General features: G+C 38.7%; 2 long non-coding RNA genes across 2 annotated transcripts in view; one reads left to right on the top strand and one right to left on the bottom strand.

Moving 5' to 3' along the window:
* The window catches only part of LOC309860595, a 961,417-nt gene that overhangs the window by 498,439 nt on the left and 436,347 nt on the right, over positions 1 to 26,631 (top strand). The window lies entirely within an intron of this gene.
* Positions 397 to 9,741, bottom strand: LOC309858925. Its single transcript, XR_014308441.1, has 3 exons — positions 9,353 to 9,741; positions 6,684 to 6,813; positions 397 to 611 (listed from the first exon to the last, which is right to left on the bottom strand). It is a non-coding gene; the product is annotated as an uncharacterized lncRNA (long non-coding RNA).

Raw genomic sequence — 26,631 nt, forward strand, 5'->3', positions numbered from 1 at the left:
GTGTCCAATGTAATCACTCGTTGGCCTATGACAATGAGTAGCAATCATTTAATGGGACAAAATAACTTCCTAGTGGGGTGACTTCTCTGTGATATTCCTTTTTCTGACAGTTATGCTGATTTAACCCAAATCTCTTGAGAATTTCCCTAAGAAGCACAAATGAAGTTTTTCAAACCCCGTAATGGGTTAGTAGGGAAGATGGTATTAGGAGGACTTTTGTGGTACAAAAAGTGTTTTGTTTTGTACCTTTGTGCTACAAAAGGTGTTTTCATTCCCATCCTACAAAGGAAAAGATAAGGAAGAAAGGACCAGTAGTGATGCTTCAGCCAGGGCTATTTTTTGCCCAGATTTTTCTCAGGAGAAGGAATTTTCCATGTGCAGTCAAGAGACCATATGTGGTTTCTAGCTAACAGGCCTTTTAAACATTTTTATTTATATATTTTTTTGGTTAACAACATACATCTTCTGGACTGGCACTTTTTCTTCAAGGAACTTCAACTGAGTTGTAAATTTGTGATGGCATTAAGACAGCTCCTCTCATCCACTTCTTTCCTCTAAGTTGGAGAGGACCGAGCCACCTTCATTCGGGTTGCTGGTGTGCCATGAATGGTCTGTAGGAACCACATGATGCAGCAGGACATTTGGTAAGTGTCCATTCCCCTTTCCCCGTAAATATAAACTCTCAGCTGGTTTTTTCCCTCCTGAAGTTTTATTCAGCTTAATTTCAAATTGTTAGATTGCAGTAAGAAATATAAGGCACTTTAGAATGGGAAGGTAGAATGGGTGGCAGAGAGGGAGAGAGAAGGAGAAAGAGAGAGAGAGAGAGAGAGAGAGAGAGAGAAGGAGCATCTCAAAGTCTAGAAGAATGTGGTGCATTTGAAATCTAATAAGCTGCTGCTGGTGTTACCAGACCTCATGGTTTATAATAGGCATACAACATTTACAGCTGAAGGAATGTGTGCCCCTTACACAGGTTCAGCATACTCACACACAGGGCAGACCAAGGATGCAACACTTGGGATTTGAGCCTGGGACTGAGCCCTATACCTTGTGACTCTCTCTGATCAGGAACAGAACCTTGCACACTAGCCTGAGCCAAGCCCTGTATGTGAGGACACAGTTGGGACTTCACCAAAATCCATTTTAAGTAGCAGCCCAGGAGCTGTAGAATATCCAGGAATCATGACAAATTGGAATTAATACAGAAGAGGTCGAGGAATTCCTAAATTCCTCAGAAAGATAGTATACAATACTATCAGATGAGACCAGATGTTTTCCCATTAATGATAATAGCTATGATAGTGACTATTTATGAAAGTCTCCTATGCATCTGACATTGTGTTAAGCACTTGACATTGTATCTCATTTAATCCTTACAACAAGTCTATAAGATGTGTTTTACTATTAGTTTCTTTTTATAGATGAAGGAACTATCTTAGGGCTTAGCACAATGTCTGCCATCTAGTTGGCCCTTGATAAATACACACTGACTACACAATGAGAGGTAAAAAAAAATGTGCTTAAGTTCATACAGTTAATAATTGATGGAGGTGACATTTATAGCTGCTCTATGTAGTATTTTCAGTTGTACTAACCCAAGGACTCTGAACAGAATTTCAGATTGAAATAGCAGAGCTGGAGGTAGGACTTGTTCATGTGCAAGTCAGCAATCCTGAAGAGTAGCATTGAAATACTTCTCTTTTTTCCCTCCAGAATAGAGAAAGGACGGTTGGAGTTGACTGAGGTAGTAGACAAAGGCAGTCAGACTAGGGCTGTGAAAAAAGCAGGAATCTTCCATAGGACAGACTTGAACCTGAATAGGACCCTTGCCTGTGGCTGAGGTAAGGGAGGGAAGGCTCTGAAACTTTACATGGTGTGAACAGAAGGAATGAATTAGCTGAATAAGGGCAACTCTGGACCAGCCAATGCCAAGGGATCAGTGATAACAATCTTGGTTCCTTTCTGCTTTTGGTTGGAAGAAACTGCTAAGTCTACATGTTTAAATGAATAGATCTTCAATTCCAGGTCCTGTTTTAGACTCACAAGGGCAGTCAGGGCAGCAGAAGTCTGATTCCAAAGAGGTGATATCACACTGGCCTATCTGAAGATGACCACTTCATAGCTCAGAAACAGTCTATGTCATCGTAAGTGAACATGGCCCTCCAAAAAGCAGCTGCTACTTGAGCCAGTGGAAAAAATATCGTGAGAAGGAAAATGTGAGCCATGTGCCTGTGTCCCACCCAGTTGCATCCCCATTTAAGGAATGGCCTGCCCTTTGAAATCCTAGGAGTGAGGAGTTTGCATGCAGAAGCCTGAGTACTTTGCGACATGGGAATGTAGTGTTGGCCACTTCTTCAGGAAGGGTGCTTAAGTTCAGACAAGCATTTAGGCCTGGTTGTTATTTCATTATCGAACTGCTCCAGTGGGAGGGGAACTAACCCAAAGGACTGCAATACCTTTCAGATGTGGTCCCCATAGATCAAACAAAGCTGTCTGAATCCTCCATGATCCAAAAAGGCAATAAAATGGAGCTTCGCAGTTAATTATTTCTTATTCATTAGTTACATCAATGTGTCATCTAAGCAGATAAAGGGAATCGATACAGAACTTAATATGGAAAATAGCCAATATCTCTAGTCGACATTGTTGACTTCTTATTCAGCATCCATTCTCTCTTTTCTTCACAGTGACATCCCAGTTTTCACATAATTTAGGGGGAAGTTACTCCATTTCCAGATTTAGAGGTGAGAACCAATTAATTTTGGCCATTAAAGGAATTGAATCCGGGGCACCTGGGTGGCTCAGTGGGTTAAGCCGCTGCCTTCGGCTCGGGTCGTGATCTCAGGGTCCTGGGATCGAGTCCCGCATCGGGCTCTCTGCTCAGCAGGAAGCCTGCTTCCCTCTCTCTCTCTCTGCCTGCCTCTCTGACTACTTGTGATTTCTCTCTGTCAAATAAATAAATAAAAAATCTTAAAAAAAAAAAAAGGAATTGAATCCATTTGTCAGTGAATGCTTGGAGAATGGACATAGGACCTCATTTTGGTTTAGGAGAAGGTTGTTGGAGGCCTCAAAGACAGTTCTTCCCTGTCTGTAATGACCCTAGGTGGAATGCTAATGAAGCCAGTGTCAAACTCTATGTTCAGTCTGTATATTAAGACTATTCATCTATGTAATATCCCATAGCCACAGGCTGGGGGTCCCTTAATCCCCATGCCTACCCTAGCCTTCAGCCAGTATCTCCCAAATGCACGTCATAATTGCAACCTAGACCAAAAGACAAAGCTGTCTGTAAGATAGCAGGCCAGAACTTTTCCTTTCAAGGAGTCTGAATAAAGAATGATGTTCTAAAAAAAAAAAGAATGATGTTCTATACCTCTTACTGCAGGATGCTAGAAGGGAGGTCAGATTCAGGACAAAGCTAACAGATGGAAGAGGGAAGAGACTCAAAGAGAAATGGAGTCTTGAATGTATGATCAACAGAAGTTCTCTACCTTTGGATTTCCAGCTAACACAATTCCTTGATGTTTTAGCCAGTAACTGTTACTAGCCAATTTCTGTTACCAGCACTTGAATAATTTTGGACTGGCAAGTCATGAAACTGGTAATAACATGGGAGATAGAGAAGGAAGCAGTGGTTGGTGGTTAAGGTGAAGGGTAAGTATAAGAGGGAAGACTTGCCAGATGGGGTGCAGTGAAAGAGAAGGCGAAATTCACCTCAGCTAACTGATTGGAACATTTGGGACTTTTAGTCAATGTTTCCCTGTATTTTTCTTTATTAATTGTTGTAGGTGAAAGGAGCAATGATAGGTATCATAATTTCTATTGCCTAACAGATCATGGCCAAGGATTTCTCCCAATCTAAAAGTACAGCCTCTATATCAAGGTCAGATAGTAGTAAAGAAGATAGGTGATGAGTGCATATTAGAAGAAGAAACAGATGAAATGGCCCTGTCATTGGCCTGGAAAAACTGTATGATTCCTTCCTTCCTCTGGGTGCATAGTGTACCCATGGTCAACAATGTGGATTTACACAGCTATCCAGAGACTGGGAATTTTTAAAATGCCATTACAGAGAGGGTAATGGAGTAGGTATTTTTAAAAAGATTTTATTTACTTATTTCAGAGAGAGAGAAAGAGAGAGAGGGAGGGAGAGCACAAGTATGAGCAGAGGGAGGGGCAGAAGGAGAAGCAGACTCTGCTCTCTGAGCAGGGAGCCCAATTCAGGACGTAATCCTAGGACCCTGGGATCATGAGCTGAGCCAAAGGCAAACACTTAACTGACTGAGCGACCTGGGCACCCTGGAGAAAGTTCTTTTTCTTTTTCTTTAAATTTCAGGTAGGAGTTTAAGGAGTATTGAGTTCTCAAAGATCCATACTGATTGTTATGCTTTGTCTTTTGGTCTAGGTTGCAATTATGACATGCATTTGGGAGATACTGGCTGAAGGCTAGGGTAGGCATGGGGCTTAAGGGACCCCCAGCCTGTGGCTATGGGATATTACAAAGATGAATAGTCTTAGTATACAGACTGAACATAGAGCTATGACATTGGCCTCATTAGCATTCCATCTAGGGTCATTTCTAAAGTGTATCATGTTTTACTTTCTCTTTTCTTTTTTTTTTTTTAAGATTTTATTTATTTATTTGGCAGACAGAGATCACAAGTAAGCAGAGAGGCAGGCAGAGAGAGAGAGAGGAGGAAGAGGCACCCTGCTGAGCAGAGAGGCCAATGTGGGTCTCGATTCCAGGAACCTGGGATCATGACCTGAGCTCAACCCAGAGGCTTTAACCCACTGAGCCACCCAGGCACCTGCATCATGTTTTTCTAGATCTTAGACATGAACCATGTGTCCATGGTTCACAGAACCAGTAACTCTTTCTACACTAAACAACATTCATATGAGCGCATAAACACATGTGTACATCAACACGCACACAGGCAGGGTAGCAGAAAGAGAGAGAGGAAAATTGCATTGATGTCTGTGTTATTTACTAAGTGTGTTTTGCACAAAGATCATGCTGTCCAGGAATGCTGCTTTGGCCACTGAAACTCTTGAATATCCCTTTCTGGGTATGGGTTTGCCTAACATAATGTTCAGGGGTACAAAAGAATAGAAAAATGGAATCCCTGTGTGTTAAAAATGACAAAGAGCCATATAATTCTGAGACGTTGGGTGTAGCACTTCCCAACTGTTTTCTGCCACAGCATGCATGATGGATGATGTTGACAAGCAGGACACATTTCCAGGAGTGTACCCATTGTGTCTCCATGTATGATTCTAGGTGTCCTCGGGGTAACATGAACACTTTCTCTGCAACTCAATAAAGCATACTGGCAAAGGTGGGGATTTAAAATGACAGAGAGAATCTTAAGGCTGCTCCTAAGTTTTATTTAAAAGTGAATCATTCACAAACGTCAGTACTTTATTATTAGCAACAGATCACTTCCAACATATCTCACAATCTATTGTGATACACAAGTTTGACATTACACCACAGTTGAGAACTGTTACTCTCACACATGCCTCTTTTATTTCCAGAATGAAGGTGGTTTTCCTTATTTAACCCTGTGTCTGTTTATTAAGTTAGTAGACAGTCTTTGCCTGATTTCGAGAGGTCTTTCCTTAGGAACTCTAAATATAAATAATCCACATCACTCCACAAATGCAACTTTGTGTTAACTTTTCTATAGGATACAAGACTTACTGAAAAATATGGAAGAAATGAGATAACCAGAGTGTATAAAAAGGAACATTTAATACAGAAAACTGACCTGATAGATGCAGTTAGTGCCACCCCTTGAATAGCATGACAAGTAACACTGTGATGAATAAGATTTCAATCGACATTTTTTTTTTTATCTTTTTATATGTTTATTTTCTTTGTTGTAATGTCTGGTCAGATCTTTAACCCATTTTTAATTGGCTGTTTCCCTAATGTTAAGTGTTTTTTTTTTTTTTAACTTTTTATTTTTTATAAACATATATTTTTCTAAAGCAAGTTTTAAGTTTGATGGAGGTTAGAAGTTGATGGCCCTCTCTGCTGAGGGACAAATAAGGGAAGGCATTTACCATTTGACATGGCAACTCTTACCTGGGCTGTGGGACAGCTTAAGGCAACCAGGTCTCTTTTGTAGCTTCCTATTTGGGGGAGGCTCTGGGGGAATTGGCATGATTCCAGTATCCAGCATAGCCAAGTGATAGTGATTGCTTCCCTCGTTAGTGCATGCTGAGAGTGGATCTGCCCTGTGGTCATCGGTGTGCCCTCTCCCCATCTGGGAATAAAGCTGAGAATGCTGGGAGAACTTCCAGAACTTGAGTTCTTCCTCCTGTTACTGAAAGCTCTTGCTTCTCATTTTTTTGCTCCTGGTTGACAGGTGGATAAAACCCAGTGTAGTGGAAGTCATAGGAGGAATTTGGTCCAGTCACATACTCTCCAAGTCAGCCAGTTGGTCTGATTACAGAGAAGCGAAGCCCACCCATAGTCTGAATTAATGCCACAAAACACGTTTAATCACAGCCAGTCAACGCACACACACTCTCACAAACACATGCGAGCTCACTCACACACCATAACAATAACAGCTCAATCAAGCCGGTGCTGTGAATGAGAGGAGACATTTTGCCAAGTCCACAGTGGACTGAGGAATCAGGGGGTTTGGAATTTGAAATGTCTTTCTACTCACTCCCCAACTGCACTCCTTCAGCCTCAGGGAGTGGAGAGTGTCATCTCTTGGCTAAACAAGACTTCTTGATATTCGGGGAGGAAGGGTTCAACGTGGCACACCAGTGCAGAACCTGTGGGATATGACAGCCCTGACAAAAGAAGAGTTGACGAGTTAAGTGTAAATGAATCAGAAACAGATGGATGATATTTTTGTTAAAACACACATGGGTTTTACAATTAAGGGAGGAGGGGTGTTGGGGGACAGCTTTGGCAAAGATGTCTTGGATTCTGCTGCACCCTACTGAACCGTTTGATGAACCCACAACACGGCCAGGGTCAACCTTCTATCATTAATGGGGAACATATAGCCCATGACCACACACAAGCCATGAAGTAGAAATGACCTTAATAATTATGTCTATGCATTAGCAAGATTTTCAGGTTGTGACAAGAATGAAATGGGTCAAATTATGTCAGGCGATCACATGACATGTATCCCTCAAGCCAGCAGTTGACTTGATGTTGGAATGTGGACAGAATGGAAGTGTTCTCTGTACCTCCCTCCCTTCCTGGAGGCTGGACACTCTTCAGTCATAATATTTCACAGGATCTTAAAAAGTGAAGCTTTTGAATTCTAATTTGCCCTCCTTTTTGCCACATCTCTTTACTAATTGAAAACTGACTGCAGAAAATGCCCTCAACCACAAATATCTAGAAGAAAATGGAGACATTCGGACAGGCTGAAATACTTTGAGTTTTATGAGTTCTAATAAGGTTAATCAAGGCACTGGAAAGAATTTTATTTCATGGTGGACTCAACAAAACAATGAGTTTGGACCTTCAGTGATTGGCCGGAGGGGGAGGCCTGGGAGTGGGGGCCCTGATGAGCTGCTGGTAAAGTTGGGCGAGGCCGTGCCGCAACTTCTTTCCACGCTGACGCAATCATGGTGGAACTTGGACACTGACTATTGCTTGGCCTTCAGACTGCTGTCCGTCTCTGACCACTGGAAGTCCTAAATAAGTCTCCTCTGAAGTTCTCATAGCTGAGTTTATCCCTCAGTGAATTTGTTTTCTGAGGAGATTCATCTGAAGTGGAGGCAAAATCCCCTACTTCAGTTCTTTATGGAAATGTTAAATAACCCAGGCTGGGGTGTGCTTTGTGTGGATGAGGAGCAAAAAGGAAGGAGCCACTGAGTAGGAACAGCAAGGGAGAAAAAGAGAGTTGACAAAATAAGAGGAAGTGGTTCTCTCCAGGTCTTAGTGCCAGTGTCAGGTTCCCCACATGCTGGAAAGAAGGGAGACAGAATCCCTTTCCCTGACTCATCTGCCATCTACTCCAAAGGGGCTCTTAGGAAATGAGGAAGGTTATACCAGTTAGCACATTCTGAGGACTGGCTAACCATCAAGGCCTCCTTCCTGACAACAAGGCTACTCTGGGGTGGGGGATGGGGCATGGGGAGGGTAGGCATTACCTTACCTGGGTGGTGGATGTCTCCACAGAGGTCTAGGGGGAGTGGCACTTTATCTTCAAAGCCTCCTACCCTCTCTTCTAAAGTGCTCTCTGAGTTTTCTTCCCTAAGTCTCTTCCATGAGTTTTTTTCCTTTTCCTGACATCCTAGAAATTTCCTTAACTTTTCAGGGGAAAGAGATTATACAGTCTTCAGGGGTAGGAACTGTATCCAATGTAGTTTTGTAACCTGAGTCCAGCACAGTGTCTAGCACACAGTGGGATCATCACAAATGTTGGGGAACTTCTGAAACTGTGGCTCTGCTTGCACTTGAAACTCACGCATTGGCTGTGATGAGGCATGAAAGGGCATGGCCTGCCATTCTTTTTCAGTGCCTTGACATTTTCCTTCCTTTCCCCCTCCTCCACATGTGTGTTCACATGCTCCCTACTGTGTGTTGGCAGGACTCCCTCCACCAAACACCCTTCCTCTTCCAAGTCAGTAAGACCCTCTTTACACTCTTACCCCCAGCAGTGCACTTGACCAAAGCATCAGAGGTTAACTGTGCTACTGTGCTATGTGTGTTCTGTTCCCTCTATTCTGGAAAAAAAAAGTGTCCAATAATTTCCTGTTAATATGGACTAAGTGCTAATGGATCACTTAGCTAGGTTTCCCAGGTAACATATTTCTGTCAGAGATAATGTCCTAAGCCAAGAAGTGACCCAGTGGTGGGAACTTCAGGCACCACACTCAAGTCCAGTGCCTTTCCTCCGGTGGGGATGGGGTATGTGGCATCAGAAGGGTCTATCTACCTTTTGGTCAGATAGAACTGAGATAGTTCCCTGGCTCTCCCACTTACCAGTTGTGGTAAAATAAAGTAGGCAATTTTCATAAGCTCCGAAGCCCACTGGATATGATCACTCATCCTTGAGCATCATGGCCATCCCCATCCTCCTCCTCCTCCTTCACCTCCTCCACAGTTACTTCAAGAATGAAATGACATGATGTATGTAAATCTAACACAGTGCCAGGCACACAGTAGGCACACACTAAACACAAGTTCTTTTCTTTTTCTTTCAGTTATTCATTTGCCACTATAATGAACTATAATTAAAAGTCAGCTCTTGCCAGGTGCAGTGATTGTCCTACAAAGATGCTCCCCCTGTGCTGTGTAAGAACTGCTTCCCATTGGCATTAGAGGCCTGGGGCTCTCTCCCCTTCTCATACAGGCCCCCCTTACCTGAGGAAACTCTTGCCAACCAGATGCTCTTTGGCTGCTGAGGCCAGGGGTGGCCATTCTCCAGTGAGTCCTCCTTCTAGGTGCAGACATTTCTGTGACTAGTCTTCCACTCTGCTCACAGCTTGCTGGTTCTCCTGAGCAGGCCCTGACAGCTTGCCTCTCTCCCTGACAGATGGCTCAGCTCTTTCACAGCTGTGAGCCCAGCTTCTGCAGGGAGAGGGTACCCCAAGCTTCCTCTTCCCAAGAGACCGAGCTCCCCAGTTAGCATCTCCTATTCCCTCAGGCGCTAGCCGGCATTGCCTCAGGAGAAACATCGGTTGGTTTGGGCAGAGGAGGGTGGAGCAGCTCGTGAAGCTGGACTCAGCTCGTCCCCTGGAGTGTGGATCTCTGCTGACCAGCTCACTGCCGTGCTAATAAATATCAAACCCTTCAACGGGAAAATAAATTATCCTCCCGCTGCTAGGCAAAACAGTCGTGATAAATTGTCGTTTTAGCCAACAGTGTTTAAAGTAAAATCAGTAAAGTGTGAGTAATGATGGCTGAGTCAAAAGTCTTGTATTAAACACAATGGTCTGATGAGGGCGGGGGCAGTGTTCAGAGAAAAGTGAATGCAAGTTTAACTAAAACAACTCTTGTTCAGAGTGGGGGGAAAAAGGACTCGGGATTTATTATCCTATTAGTTTTTTTCTGTAGGAGCAGCTCTCAGGGTGTCCTGGGCATAAAGTCAAAATCTCCATTTACCAGAGATGTTTAGAAAACATGTTCTTAAAAGTGGGAACTACCAAGTTTTTGACTGGACATCAGAAGTATGGTTGAATTCTTTCAGTGCAGTGAGGAATCCTGAGAGAGTTCTATGGTATGGCTCTGGTTCTCAGAGGGGCTGTCTGGGAAGGTTTTCTTGGTGAGGGAACTCTAGAGGATTTTTGCTTAAAAGAAAAAAGCCAGGGTGGGTGGTTATGTGACCCTGTTTCCAATACTTAAACATTATACTATATAATATACAGTCAAACCTTATTAATTATAATGAAAATTAGAGAAAAATTGAAATGAAGTAAAGTTGAGCATAACGTACTAAATGAACTGGCTTTGAAGTCCTAGAACCATGCCAATATCAATAGATAACATTTATCACTGAGAACTTAACACGTTCTAGCCCCCCGTGGATCATTTTACATGAGTTAAATATTAAATGAGTTTCCCAGGGTCATATAGGTGGCAAGTTGGTACAGTTAGGATTCAAACATAGGTCTGCCTATTTTCAAATCTGCATTCAAATCTGCATTCTTATGGCCTCTCCGGTCAATCTATAAATTCTATTTTATTATAATCTGGCACTTAGGATTACTCAAAATAATTAAACAGGTCTGCCAAATGAGCATTGTATGGGCTCAGTTTAATGAACAGAAATTTCATTACTGATATTAATAACTATCACATTAACTTGGTCAGGAAATATGCAAATAGCTAAGGTGCCAGATGCTTATAAATGATTTCAAAGACACAATGAGGGGTGCCTGGGTGGCTCAGTGGTTTGGGCTGCTGCCTTCGGCTCGGGTCATGATCTCAGGGTCAAAGACACAATGCCCTTGTATTCTTAATTACATTACAGATATTACTAACTTTAGTTAATTAAGGATTTGAGGTAAGTTAGTACATATATAGATTATGAAAGAGCACTCATCCATCTTCCCACCTCAAGTTATTCTCCCCTCCCTTTGCTATTGTATGTGTTTCCTTCAACTTTCTCAAAGGGGACTTTGCTCGATAGATCATCTCTTGTCTCTTCTCCATCTTTGCCTTTTCTCTCTAAGCTGGTCTCTGAAAACTATTACTTTTCAATCTGTCCAACATCCCTTGACTGTTTTTCTCCTATTCTATACAAATTAGGTAGAACTGTCAATCAAAAGGCTGTGTCTTCTCTGCCACAGGAAGGGGCATATGATACAGACTGGCTATTCAGAATATCCTGTTATCTATTGACATTGATGATTCCTAAGTGTGCATAGGTACCAAGCATAATCAGGGTCTTTTTTTTTTTTTTTTAAAGATTTTATTTATTTATTTGACAGAGATCACAAGTAGTCAGAGAGGGAAGCAGGTGGGGGGGGGGGGAAGCAGGCTCCCTGCTGAGCAGAGAGCCTGCCGCCGGGCTCTATCCCAGGACCCTGAGATCATGACCTGAGCTGAAGGCAGAGGCTTAACCCCTGAGCCACCCAGGTGCCCAATCAGGATCTTTTTGGTAGAATTTGTATAAATGCTAGGGGAGGGGTTATAGGGAAAGGAAAAAGAAGGGAATGGAAGAGAAAGAAAGGGGAGGGAAGGGAAGGGAAAGGAAGAGAAGAAAAAAAATGAAAGAAGAGAAATTAAAAAAAAATATGTGAATTCTAAATCCTTGTAAGACTCAAGCTAATTATAGCCATCTGTAAATGTATTTGAATAAATCCTAATAATGAAGCCAATGCAGAGGAATCAAGAATAAGAGAGAGAAGGAGTCCTGAAATCATTTTTGAACAGTGCCCCTTCCCCATGACTTATGTTCACTGAGATCTTCATTTCTAATGATTGTACTTGACAGTTTAATTAGCTGTTATGACAGAGTACTATCCCTCAATTCTAATGGGATTTTCACAGGCTTCATCCCAATGAGATCAAAATTTCAAAAATTTTCTAAGTTCCTTCCATGTCCTTGATGATCTGTACAACTTACTCCCTGGTACCAATTTCTGTAAGTCCAGGTTCTTAGTTGCAGTAATTTTAGCAGGGATGGATTTATTGTTTAGATTTTTCGTTGTTATATTTAGCAGAAACACATTTATTGAATGGCCTTTGGGTAGTTCGTAGAATTGATTGAAAGTGAGAACACCAGATTAAACATTGGTAAGAACCAAGGGAAACTTGGTAACAGAGAACATCCTAATTATTCTTGCATTATTTTATCACCCCACTCAGAATCAAAGTTCTGGAGGGTAGTATCCTACTGTCAGAGTCTAAGTCCTTTCCCTACCCCCATTCTTGTTAAGGAGTTTTGTGTTTATGTTAATAAGGAATATTGGTGTATACTATTCTTGTAATATCTTTGTCTTTTGCTATTAGGGCAATTATGGCTTCATAAAATAAATTGGGAAATGTTCTCTGCTCATTTGTTTGCTGAAATAGTTCATGTACAATTGGTATTACTTCTTCCAAATGTTTGGTAGAATTTGCCAGTGAAGCTATCTGAGTTTGGACTTTACTTTCTGAGAAGGCTTTTAATGAACTAATCCAATTATTTAAACAAATGAAGGACCATTCACACTTTCTATTTCTTCTCATATCAGTTTTGGTAATCAGTATTTTTTCAAGAAATTTGTCGATACACACTGACCAAATAAGCTAAAGTAAGAAAAAGATGTATGAAAGTCTGATGAATAATTAATTCTTCTGAATCCATTTATAAGGGTAAACTAGAGAATATGTGTTGTTTTGTGCCTCTGAATAAAGAGTTACATAAACAAAACAACAACAACAACTAAAAGAAATTTGTCCATTTTATCTAGTTTGTCAAGTTAATATTTCTTCATTATCCTTTGAATATCTGTATGATCCCTAGTGATGTCACCCTTTCCTGATCAGTATAAAGGCTTATCAACTACTAATCTTTTCAAAAAACCAGCTTTTGGTTTCATTAATATATCACTATTCGTTTTCTGTTTTTTATTTCATTAATTTCTCTTATCTTTATTTTGTTTAATTTGATTCACTTTTCCCCTCTATTTTTATGAGTTTGAAGTTTAAATAATTGATTTGAGACTCTTCTGATATAAGCACTTAATGCTATGAATTTTTCTCCAAGGACTGTTTTCATTCATTCCACCAATTTTGATACCATTTGTTATCAATTTTTACTTTTATTCCTTGGTGGTCAAGGAATATACATTACATGTTTTAAAGTATTTTAAATTTATCAAGGTTTCTTTCTTTCTTTCTCTCTTTTTTTGTAGTTCAGAATATTATCTAGTTTAGTGAATGTCCCCTGTGCACTAAAAGCATGTGTCTGAACCTGTTATTGGATGGATATTATATAAATAATAATTAGGTTGAGTTGGTTGATAACTTTTTTTTTTTTTTTTTTTACATCTTATATACTCTTACTGATTTTCTTTGTAGTTGTTTTATCATTCCTGGGAGAGGATTGTTGAAATTTCCAGCTATAATTAGGGATTTGTCTATTTCTACTTCAAGTTCTATTAGTTTTTATTTCCTATACTTGGAAGTTCTGCTATGAGGTATAGACATTTAAGATTATCATGCAGTTTTGATTATTTGATCTCTTTATCATTATAAAATATACATCTTTATCCACTGTATTATTTCTTGTCTTGAAGACCGCTTTGTCTGATATTAATATAGCCACTTTTTTTTAAAGATTTTGTTTATTTATTTGACAGAGAGAAAGATCACAAGTAGGCAGAGAGGCAGGCAGAGAGAGAGGAAGGGAAGCAGGCTCCCTGATGAGCAGAGAGCCAGATGTGGGACTTGATCCCAGGGTCCTGAGCTGAAGGCGGGGGCTTTAACCCACTGAGCCACCCAGGTGCCCCTAATATAGCCACTTTAGTTTAGTGTTTGTCTGATATCTCTTCTTCTTTATATCATATGATTTTTTTGAAAAACAAAAACAAAAACAAAAAACAAAACAAAAAACAAACTATGTTTGCAGACAACATAATCTTGAATGTCGTCTACAAAAAAATACTTTAGAACTAATAAGTAAATACAGAAAGACAGCAAGATACAAGATAAAAAATTAAATTATATTTATATAAGCAATGAACAATCTAAAAATGAAATTAAGAATAAGTTCTGGGACAACTGGGTGGCTCAGTTGGTTGAGCATCAGCCTTAGGCTCAGGTCATGATCCCAGGGTCCAGGGATCAGGTGCCACATCAGCCTCCTTGCTCAGAAGGGAGCCTGCCCTCTCTTTCCCCTGCTTATGTGTGCACACTCTCTCTCTGAGAAATAAATAAAATCTTAAAATAAAATCTTAACCTTTTTTTAAAAAAAAAAAAGAATAAGTTCCATTCATTACAGCATTGAAGAATAAAATACATAGGAATTATTTTAACAAAACAAATACATGACTTGTTTGTTGAAAATTACAGAACACTGCTGAGAAAATTTAAGGAAGACTTAAATAAATGGAGAGACATTCTATGTTCATGTATTAGAAGTCTTAATAGTGACTAGATGGCAGTTCTTCCCACCTTGATCTATATAGTAAACACAACCCTTATTGAAATCCCAACCCTTATTGAAATCCTCTTTGAAGAATCTAACAAACTGATTAAAAAATTTACATAGGAACTCAAAGGACCCAGAATAGCCAAACAATTTTGGAAAGAACAGAGTTGGAGGACTTTCGGGACCCAACTCCAAAACACACTATAATGAAGACAGTGTGGCACTGGCCAAAAGGCAGTTATCTAGGTCAACAGAACGGAACAGAGTCCAGAAATAACTTAATAGTCAATTTTTATGAAGGTTCAAAGGCAATTAAATAGGGGATAGTATTTGCAACAAGTGATGCTGAATATCCACATGCAATAGTAATCATCATCATCATCCCATGCCCTACCGCACACCACACACAAAAACTAAGCCCCAAAGGATCATGTGTCTTTTTACTTTTAATCTAGGTATTAGGTCTTCAGATTTAAAGTAATCATGCTTTTTAGTACTATCTGACAACCTGTGCCCTTTTAAATGGGCTAATTAGACCATTTACACTTAATGTAATTATTGATATGCTCAGATTTAGATTTACCATCCTGCTCTTTCTTTTCTGTTCATTCCTTTTGCTCGTTGCCTTTACTTCTTGGAAGAGGCTATAGAATATCTGTAGAATTTCTTCCTTAAGTGTTTGGTGAATATATCTAGGTTTGGAGCTTTCTGTTTTGAAAGATTATTAATGAATTATTAATTTGATTTCATTACAAGATTTCTTTAAAAGATTTAGGCCTCCACAATAGCCAAACTGTGGAGATAGCTGAGATGTCCTTCAATAGATGAATGGATAAAGAAGATGTGGTTCATATATACAATGGAATATTATTCAGCCATCAGAAAGGATGAATACCCAACTTTTGCATCAACATGGATGGGACTGGAGGAGATTATGCTGAGTGAAATAAGTCAAGCAGAGGAAGTTAATTATCATATGGTTTCACTTACTTGTGGAACATAAGGAATAACATGGAGGACATTAGGAGAAGGAAAGGAAAAGTGAAGGGGGTGGGGAATTGGAAGGGGAGATGAACCATGACAGACTGTGGACTCTGAGAAACAAACAGGATTTTAGAGGGAAGTGTGGTGGGGGGATGGGTGAGCCCGGTGGTGGGTATTAATCAGGGCATGTATTGCATGGAGCACTGGGTGTTATATGTAAACAATGAATTGTGGAACACTACATCAAAAACTAATGATGTATTGTAAGGTGACTAACATAACACAATTAAAAAAAAAGACAAAAAAACCCAAAAACAAAAACATATAAACAAAACAAAGATTTAGTCCTGTTCATATTAGTCCTGTTCATATTATCTATATGTCCTTATATGAGTTTTGGTAGACCATATTTTTCAAAGAAGTGGTCCATTTCATGCAGATGATCAAATTTCTGGGCCTAGAGTTGTCCGTAATATTCCTTTATTAGTTCCTTAATTTCCATGGGATCAGCAGTGATGATCCCTTTTTCACTTATGATATTAGTAACTTGTGTTTTTACTTGTTTTTCCTTAATCTTGTTGGAGGTTATTGATTTTATTAACTTTTCAAAGGATAAGGTATTACTTTTATTGTTTTTTTATTGATTTATCTTTAATTTCATTGATTTGATTTAATTTTTATTTATTTTCTTATTTTAAAGATTTATTTATTTATTTTAGAGAGAAAGTGCACACGTGTGTGCGCGAATGTGTGTGTATGTGTTGTGTGAGTGTGTGTGTATGTGTGAGAATGGGGGAGGGACAGAAGGAGAGGGTGAGAGAATCCCAAGAAGACTCCCTGTTGAGTGCAGAGACCAAAGTGGGGCTCAATCTCACAAGTACAAATTTTCTTCTAAGCAACACTTTCATTACATCCAACAATTTTGATAAGTTGTATTTTCATTTTTATTTAGTTCAAAGTGTTTTTTAATTTTTCTTCAGACTTCTTTGACCCATGTGTTATTTGGAAGTGTGTTGTTTAATCTCCAAATATTTGGAGATTTTCTAGATATCTTTCTGTTATTTAGTTCTAGTTTAATTCCATTGTGGCTGAGAGCATTACTTTGTATAATTTCTGTTCTTTTTAGTTTGTTAAGGTGTGTTTTATGACCAGGAGTGTGGTGAATGTTCCATGACCTTAAGAAGAATGTGTATTCTGCTCTTGTTGGATGAACTATTCTACAGATATGAATTAGATCCAGCTGATTATGGCACTGTTAGTTCAACAATGTCCTTACTGATTTTCTGCCTGCTGTATTTGTCAATTACTGATAGACAGGAGTTGAAGATTCCAAGAAGATACATAATACTTGGGTCTCTTTAATTTTCAAACACTTCTTTCATGTTATGCAATTTTACTGTGATAGGTTACTGTTTGGTCTATAAAATTTATCTTGTTCAGAACCTGATAGAATATTTTAATGTGAGGATTTTTCTTCAGTTTGGGGAATTTTAACTATTTCTTTATTGCCTTATTTTTCTAGTGACATTAGATTCTTAATCTATTCATCATATTTCAACCCTCCCTGCCAAAACAAAGCCAAAACTAAGTGAAACAAAAAACCCACAAAACCCAAGCCTATGTTTTCTTTTTCCATCATAGGCAAACCATTAAGGCACAAATTCACTCACTTTCTTTTCATCTGTGTCAGCAAATATATTTTATTTTTATTTTCATATTTTTTCTAACATCTCTGGCATTTTTGTTTCAAAATAATCTATTCCTCTTTCATATATGTAATACCCACCTTTATGATTGTGATATTCCTAATTATGCTGAAATTATACATTTTGCTCTATAATTAATTATCCCCTCCATGTTTCAATTTCCTCATCTTTAATAGGAAGGAATTACAAATAACACCATTTTTATATATTTCTTTAAGGATTAAATGAGATAATACATGAAAAACCCTCACAACAGCTGAAGTTTCTCTGCCTGACAAAACATTTACTCTTCCTACAGAGATGTACTGAGACAAGGCTGTTCTCCAAGGTTTTCAGTGAGAGTTGGGAACTGATGATGTTTGCTGGTGGGCAGAGTACCTGGGTTGCACCTTTTTTGGTCTTGGATGCTCTTTGTTCATTCCGTGCAAATTTAGCCCTAGGTGGTATTGCTCAATCCCTCTGCTCTAAACAAGGCTATTAAAAGGGACATTCTTTTTGTTACTAACTGTCCCTGGGGGATGCAGAGAATTAGAGAAGATATGTAGAGGTCAACTAGCTTTCTACTGTCATGTCAATATCCCCAACCAATCCTATAGTCAGTTGCCCTATGTTTCTTCCCAATCTTGGCTTTCCCCCAAGTGTAAACAATATTGCCTCTCCCACCTTTGACATAATCTTCTGAGGATTCCTGCACAAATTGTGAGTGATCTTTTCTCTGCATAATAAATCCCATCTGTCTCTCAGAGAGGACTTACTGATAATTTTCCCTTTCACTTTGAGCACAATTACATATTCCGAATATCCGTTATTTATGGTAGTGTGTAATAGACTACCTCAACACTTAGCAGCTTAAAACATAAACATTTACTTAGTTCATAGGTCAGCAGTTTGGGCTGGCCTAGCATGGTGGTTGGGCTGATTGTAGCTGACTGATCTTGCTCAGGCATTTGCTGGCAGCAGCCTAGTCCGCTGGGGGCCGGCTAGCTGGTCCAAGATGTTTCAGCTGTGATGGTTTGTCTTTGCTTTACATGGTGTCCTGTCATCCAGCAGGCTAGGCTGGGCTTGCTCACATGGTAGCAGCATTAGGGGTTCCAAGAGCAAGAGTGGAAGAATGCATGTGTGGCTTCTTGAGGATCAGACTCAGAACTTGGCTTCCATTATGTTCTATTGGCCAAAGCAAGTTTCCAAGCAAGCCCAGGATCAAGGAGTGGAGAAAGAAGCTCCAGTTGTTGATCGGAAGAACTGTAAAGAGCTGCGGCCACTTGTACAATCTACCACATTTTGTTATATAAAAATTTATCTTGTCTGTAACTTTTAATTTTCTTAATCTTGGTAGGGGTGACTGTGGGGAGTTTTTAAAACATTTCTCCATGTATTCTGTTCCTCAGTTTCTCATTAACTCTTTAATTCCATCTGCAGTTTATTTTGGTATATGCTATAAGACATCAATCTAATTAATAAATTTCCCTGTGAAATGTCTATAAATCTGAATTTTTAAATCGTTTATTAAAAATTATTTTATAATTATTGTAGAAAGCTTTATCACATACTGAGTTTTTATAGATAATTGAGTTTCTTTCTGGACTCTTGTTTTATGGCACCATTTATGATAGGTTTTAATGACTAACAGAGGTAAATACTCCTGTTGCTTTTTTCCAGAATTTTTGTCATTTGCATATATTTATTTTTCTTGTAAACTATCAGCATTTTTTTCAAATTCCATACTAATGCTGCATCTAATTTCCAAATAATATGGGCAGAAAAGTCAATTTTTTGCCCAAGTATATATAGGTATATAGAATAAGTACTTATATAAGTATAGAATTTTAAAATATTCTCTCTATATATTTACTTCTCTCTATATTATATACATAATATATATTTATATATATCTATATAAAAATTTCTCTCTATATTTGAAATTTTAAAATACCCGCATTAGTAGTTATACTTTTAAGAAACTCCAAATTTCTCTCAAGTAACTGCTATCTTGTTTGTTAGGAAATTGTAAAATCCCTATTATAAATGGGACCTGGATCTATCTTTTTCTAAAACTGATGTACTATTTAAATAGTTATTGACAGTATAAAGGAGCAATATTGACTTCAGAATTTATCTTGAACTTTACTCCTTTACCTAAGTTCTTTTATGACTTTCAGTGAGGTTTCTAGTGATTTTTTGACTCTATAACTGTGGGAACCAATTCTTATAATACATCTCCTTTTATATATATACCCATATATATCTTATTGGTTCTGTTTCTCTGGAGGGCCCTGACTAATATATGTATATAAACATGTCATCTTTAACTATTAATTTGTCTCTCTCTAATACATATTCATTTTATTTGTCATAACATTTTTCATTAGTAAAACTCAATATAATAGTAAAATTAAAATGGTAGTGGTAGGCTTCTTTGCTTTGTTTTTGAAGTTGAGTACATTATTGAGAATGAAATTGACCAATTTTAGCATTTGCTGAACAAAAGAATCTTATTTGAAAGATTTTTGATGTGGCCATTTTATTGGATTTTTAAAAAAGATTTTTATTTATTTATTTAACAGAGAGGGAGAGACAGCAAGAGAGAGAAAGAGAGACAGGGACAGAGACAGAGAGAGAGAACACAAGCAGGGGGCATGGGAGAGGGAGAAGCAGGCTTCCTGCTGAGCAGGGAGCCCAAGACTATGCTGGGGCTCCATCCCAGGACTCTGGGATCACAACATGAGAAGAAGGCAGACGCTTAAGGACTGAGCCACCCAGGCACCCCTGGGTTTTTAAATAATTCATTATAATTCCATTTCTGATATAATAAGCATTTGGTTGTGATGTTCTTTTCATTTAAATGTTTGCTGAATTGGGGCACCTGGGTGGCTCAGTCATTAATCGGCTGCCTTCGGCTCAGGTCATGATCTCAGGGTTCTGGGATGGAGTCCCACGTTGGGTTCCCTGCCCCACTGGGTAGCCTGCTTCTCCCTCTCCCACTCCACCTGCTTCTATTCCCTCTCTTGTATCTCTCTCTGTCAAATAAATAAATAAAAATCTTTAAAAAAATTTTTCTGAATTATATTTGACAAAGTACTAATTAAAATGTATTTTTTATATATTTCTAAAAATGAAAATCTCTAAGTACAGTGTGGTTTTTGTTAATTCTCTTCTTTTTTTTTCCCTAGATTTTATTTATTTATTTGACAGACAGAGATCACAAGTAGGCAGAGAGGCAGGCAGACAGAGAGGGGGAAGCAGGCTCCCCGCTGAGCAGAGAGCCCGATGCGGGGCTCGATCCCAGGACCCTGAGATCATGACCTGAGCCGAAGGCAGAGGCTTAACCCACTGAGCCACCCAGGCGTCCCAATTCTCTTCTTTTTAACACTTTTTTCCCATCTGGTGTATTTTTTGGTGGTAGGTTATTAAATGCATAGAAGCCTACTGCATTCTTAATATTATATCTTTATAATTAATCTGTATCCTTTTGTATTCTAAGAGTTTATTAATAATGTTTGCTCATATTATATTTTAAGCTTTTCAGAATCTTTGTGCTTTTTGTACATCTCTAAATTCATCATGGATTTAAATAATCAACATGTCCTTTGGTTAGTAAATTAAATAATTTTATGTTCTTTATTTTATTTGTTCTGCCCTCTGTTTTCCTAGTTTATGCTTTATAAAGTAGGATTCCGTGTTTTTTCCTTTATATTACAAATTCTGATGAGTGGACTATAATATTTTCTTTTTCATATTAGGATAATTTAAAAGTTAAAGTCCTGTATCTACCATTACTTATGATTGATTTAAAACAGGCTATAAACATTCTTAATTGTAGTAGTCATTAATTTATTACTGTAAAATCTGTCATAGTTACTTTGGCAAGTGTTTAGTGTCCTAATCATTAATTTAGATCTGTACATTTAAACACAATTACTTTGGTTTTTCCTTTGTGGAGGAAAAGACATTTTTGTGTTTCATGACTCCCCCTTTCTTCTATTTGTCATTTGCTTAACCTGAGGTTCTTATGCCTTCATTATTTTTGATTTATTTTGTTCTACTTTTGTTTAAACAATTAGTCCAATTAGTTAGATGTCTCAGCAACATCATTCTCCTTTTGTTTCTTTCTCCCTCACATATTTACTCTTGTCCTATCATTATTGACTCACTACATTTTCCTATTAATGTTTGCTTATTTTTAAAATGAAAAGAAGGGAGGGTTGGTTTTACTAGATATCATACATTATTTTCTGCATTAACTTTCTCATTCAATGATTCCTTCTTATACCTCTACCCTAGAGCTTAATGTGCAGGTTAACACCCCATGTGATCTCTGTGGAGAGGGCATTCAGTAGGTTTTCTAAAAGATATGTTGTGACCTCAAGGGAATCCAGCCTCCTTTCAATCAACAGGTCCTGGGTCTGTCAATTGACTGAAATCTAAAAATTGGGTTTTTCACTGGGGTGGCTATCACTAACCTTCAACTCATCAACCCTTGACTTTCTCAGATTATACAAATTGAGCTGCACCTTTGTATTTCATTTATTTTGCCCCCAGGAACATCATGATCTATTCTCTATTACCAGATCCCTGCAGGCTAAGTCATTATGATAATTAAATTCACCTTGCCTCTGCTGTGTTAGTCCTTCTTGCCTGATAATCTGCTATTCTAGAATCCCATCATTCTCACTGATAGTCATATCATTACCTCCTATTATACTGGCCTGCAGAGAAACTGCCAATCCCTACCTTCTCAATTATGCCAATGCTCCTCTTACCAACAAATTCCTTAATGCTTTACTTAGAGAATTGAATGTTCTCTGGGTCTTGCCAGGAACACTGTCAGGTAGAGAGTTCTCAGGTAGCATAAGCATCGCTGATGCTTTTTTTCTTTCTTTTTTTTTTTTTTTTTTTACAGCTTTATTGAGATTTAATCACCAACATAATATACAATTAAATGGATTTTAGTATATTAGTAGAGTATTCTAACATCCATTTATCACCACAGTTTGAGAACATTTTCTTGCCCCCACTAACACCCTGCATCCTTCAGCTATTACCCTTCAATCCTCTCAAAGCTTTTATCCCGAGGCAACCGCTATTTTGGTGTTTCTATAGATTTGCATATTCTGGACATTTTGTATAAATGGAACCAATAATATGTGATTCTTTGTAACTGACTTCTTTCACTTAGCATAATATTTCCAAGGTTCACTCATGTTGTAGCATGTAACACTACTTCATTTTTTTTTGGTATTGTTGGTAATATTCCATTGTATGGTATATCACATTCTATTTATTCATTGATGGACATTTCCACATTTTGGCTATTATTAATAATGTTACTATGAACACTTATATACAAGTTTTTGTGTTTGCTTATGTTTATATTTTGCTTGCGTATATACTTAGGTGTGGAATTGCTGGATCATATGGTAACTCTATGTTTAGCTGTTAAGAGAAATTGTCAGACTGTTTTCCAAAGTGGCAGCAGCATATCCTCAGCAACACTTGTTGTTATCGGTCTTTTTATTGTAGTCATTCCAGTGAATGTAAAGTAGTATCTCAATTTGGTTTTGGTTTTTCTTCCCCTCATGGATAATGATGTTGGACATCCTTTTTAGGGTTGACCATTTGCATATCTTCTTTGAAGAACTGTATATTGAAATCCAATTTTTAAATTAATTATTTTTCTTTCTGTTATCAAATTATAATAGGCCTTGGAATATTTTGGATACAAGTCTCTTATCAGATACATAATTTGTAAAGATTTCTCCCATTCTTTGAATTATCTTCTCTTTCTTGATGTTGTCCTTTGAAGCACAATTAAAAGTTTTTAAAATAATGTCTAGTTTATCTATTTTTCTTCTGATGCCTGTGCTTTTGGTGTCACATCTAAGAAATCACTGGCTAATCCAAGGTCAAAAAGTGTCACACTTATATTTTCTTCTAAGAATTTTATAGTTTTAGCTCTTACATTTGGTTTTTGACCTATTTTGAGTTAATTCTTTTATATGGCATGAGGTAAGGGTTCAACTTCATTTTTTTGCATGTGGATATCTAGTAGACCCAGCAGCATTTGTTGAAAAGATTATTCTTTTCCCCATTTCAACAAGGCACCCTTGTTGAAAATAAATTGACTGTAAACAGTCAATACAACCCACGGAATGGGAGAAGATATTTGCAAATGACAGTACAGACAAAAGGTTGATACCCAGGATCTATAATGAACTCCTCAAACTCAACACACACGAAACAGGCAAACACATAAAAAAATGGGTAGAAGATATGAACAGATACTTCTCCAATGAAGACATACAAATGGCTATCAGACACATGAAAAAATGTTCATCATCACTAGCCATCAGGGAGATTCAAATTAAAACCACATTGAGATATCACCTTACACCAGTTAGAATGGCCAAAATTAACAAGACAGGAAACAACATGTGTTGGAGAGGATGCAGAGAAAGGGGAAACCTCTTACACTGTTGGTGGGAATGCAAATTGATGCAGCCTCTTTGGAGAACAGTGTGGAGATTCCTCAAGAAACTAAAAATAGAACTTCCCTATGACCCTGCAATTGCACTCCTGGGTATTTACCCCAAAGATACAGATGTTGTGAAAAGAAGTGCCATCTGTACCCCAATGTTTATAGCAGCAATGGCCACGGTCGCCAAACTATGGAAAGAACCAAGATGCCCTTCAACGGACGAATGGATAAGGAAGATGTGGTCCATATACACTATGGAGTATGATGCCTCCATCAGAAAGGATGAATACGCAACTTTTGTAGCAACATGGATGGGACTGGAAGAGATTATGCTGAGTGAAATAAGTCAAGCAGAGAAAGTCAATTATCATATAGTTTCACTTATTTGTGGAGCATAACAAATATCATGGAGGACAAGGGGTGTTAGAGAGGAGAAGGGAGTTGGGGTAAATTGGAAGGGGAGGTGAATCATGGGAGACTATAGACTCTGTGATGGAGGGGTGGGAGGCTGGGGTACCAAGTGGTGGGTACTATAGAGGGCACGAATTTTTTTTTTTTTAAGATTTTATGTATTTATTTGATAGAGGGAGATCACAAGTAGATGGAGAGGCAGGCAGAGAGAGAGAGAGAGATGGAAGCAGGCTCCCTGCTGAGCAGAGAGCCCGATGCGGGACTCGATCCCAGGACCCTGAGATCATGACCTGAGCCGAAGGCAGCGGCTTAACCCACTGAGCCACCCAGGCGCCCGAGGGCACGAATTTCATGGAGCACTGGGTGTAGTGAAAAAATAATGAATACTGTGTTTCTGAAAATAAATAAATTAATTAAAAAATGCGTAGGAAGACTTTGTTTAAGATTAATGCAATGGGAGCATTGTACCAGGGAAGAGATATCAGGCTCAACTTCAAAGACAGCTGAAAATTTGTAGCCAACAAGCAGAATAAAGGGCTCAATGGATGGGAAACTACTATAAGGAGACATCAAGGGTAGGGAGATTCTTGCTTAAATGACCTAACAGGATTCTTACTGAAGGCAGGCTATGATGATCAAATATCAAGGGTGGAGGATGAGGAATGTGATCAGATATCAAGGATTGGGAGATTCTTATGAAACTGAGTGAGAATTTTTGCTAAAATTGGACTTTACAAGAAGAGAAACAAAACCCCAAAGTTGAGGACTGGTTGATAAAAGGGCTTAGAGGAGCCTGACTAAAGTTCGGTTAAGAGAGAGTCTTTGTTGCCACACAAAGGAAATCTTACCATGTTACCACTGTCATAACTAAGTTTCAAGTAACCACCATCTCTGTATAGTATTAGGGCCAGTTCTATGTATCCTTGTCAAACATTGAATCTTGAGTTGAAAGTGAATGCCCTCTATCAGTGAATTCTCCCCTATTAGGTTTTATAGTTTATTCTCAAATCCTAACACTCCCCAAACCTACCCCAAACATAGTCTCCCCTTTCTTGCCATAAATATGGGGCAGGTTCTGCATTTCTTTTGGTGTATAAGACAGTTCATCCTTCAGGGATTATACTATCTTTCTTAGATTATTCTGAGACCTTTATTAACAGTTGGACTGCAATGAAGATCACCTGGGCAGGCACCTACTTCAGCCGAGCTCATTGTGTGATACTCAGGCAAGGGGAACTTTCTTCTCTGACAAGAAGAGAGCCACTTTTGCTGGCCTGGAGGGCAAGGGATATGAGGGTTTGAATGTTCTGCCTTTTTAGAAATTTTATTTTATTTCACGTTCTTTCACATATAGCATATTATTAGTTTCTGGGGTAGAATTAGTGATTCATCAGTTGCATTTAACACCCAAAGCTCATTATATCAAGTGCCCTCTATAATGCCCGTCTCCCTGAAGATTCTCAGTCTTATCCATCCAAATATTCTCATTCCATATTTAAGGGGACCGCACTTCCTTTCAGGACCCTAACTTTGACGTGAGAGACTTGTTAAGGCTACATATCCAGTCTCCATTGCAGTTCTGTCATTCTTACAATCAGATCCTGGGCATAACTTTCAGCACAGTCTACCTTGCAACTGAAAAAGATGAGAACCTCTTTAAAGCAGCCATAAAGGCTTTCTGGCTTTCAGTGGATGTTCTAAACTTACTAATTTATGTTTTCAAAGCTTCCAGGATAATCACAAGAAGTCAGCCCTGCATAAATCCATCATTCTCATAGCTCACATATTATTCAAGTGCCACAGTACTGAATAACTCAGTGTCTTACCTTCTGTTTGCCTCTAAATCCAGGTGAAATCCCTAGTACTTGTGATGCCATTGCAAGCCAAGGGTTTTCAGCCCATTTACCACCAGCAGTGATGTCTCTTGGGCTTTCAGACCAATGAGTAATCCACCTCCAGAATCTAGTCTTTAGAGTCTGCTTTCTAGGGTCACTCGCAATGCCCACTGTTTTATGCCAGGTTCATCTGGATGCAGAACCCAAAATAAAAGTCTATGTGCTTTTATTTATCAGGCAGTGAAATTCCTGGTGGAAATGGGAGTAGTGAGGAAAGGAGCAAGTGCAAATCTCAGGGTACATCGCCATCTGGATACCACTTGATGTCAAGTGCAACTGGTGTTAAATCTCATGAGACCATCCTCTGAGAGTTCTATGAACCTCAAAACAGTTCATCTGGGAATAGGAATATGGTCAAATTCTCACCTCATTGGCACTCACTTCCCAACACTCTGGTTTGGGCACGCATGGGGCATGTATAAATGCCAAACGGGACCTACAGCATCTCATGCCTCAGCCAGAGGAATACTTGTGGCTTGAGGTGAGAGGCCGGTAACATGGAAATGAGTAAAAGGGCTTTGGGTGTGTGCTTTTGTGAAATTCGCTGCTATGGTGGCAATGTGGAGTTTATCACGGATGAGGAAATAGGG

This window comes from Mustela nivalis (assembly GCF_964662115.1).
Source record: "Mustela nivalis genome assembly, chromosome: 2".
Taxonomy (NCBI): Eukaryota; Metazoa; Chordata; class Mammalia; order Carnivora; family Mustelidae; genus Mustela; species Mustela nivalis.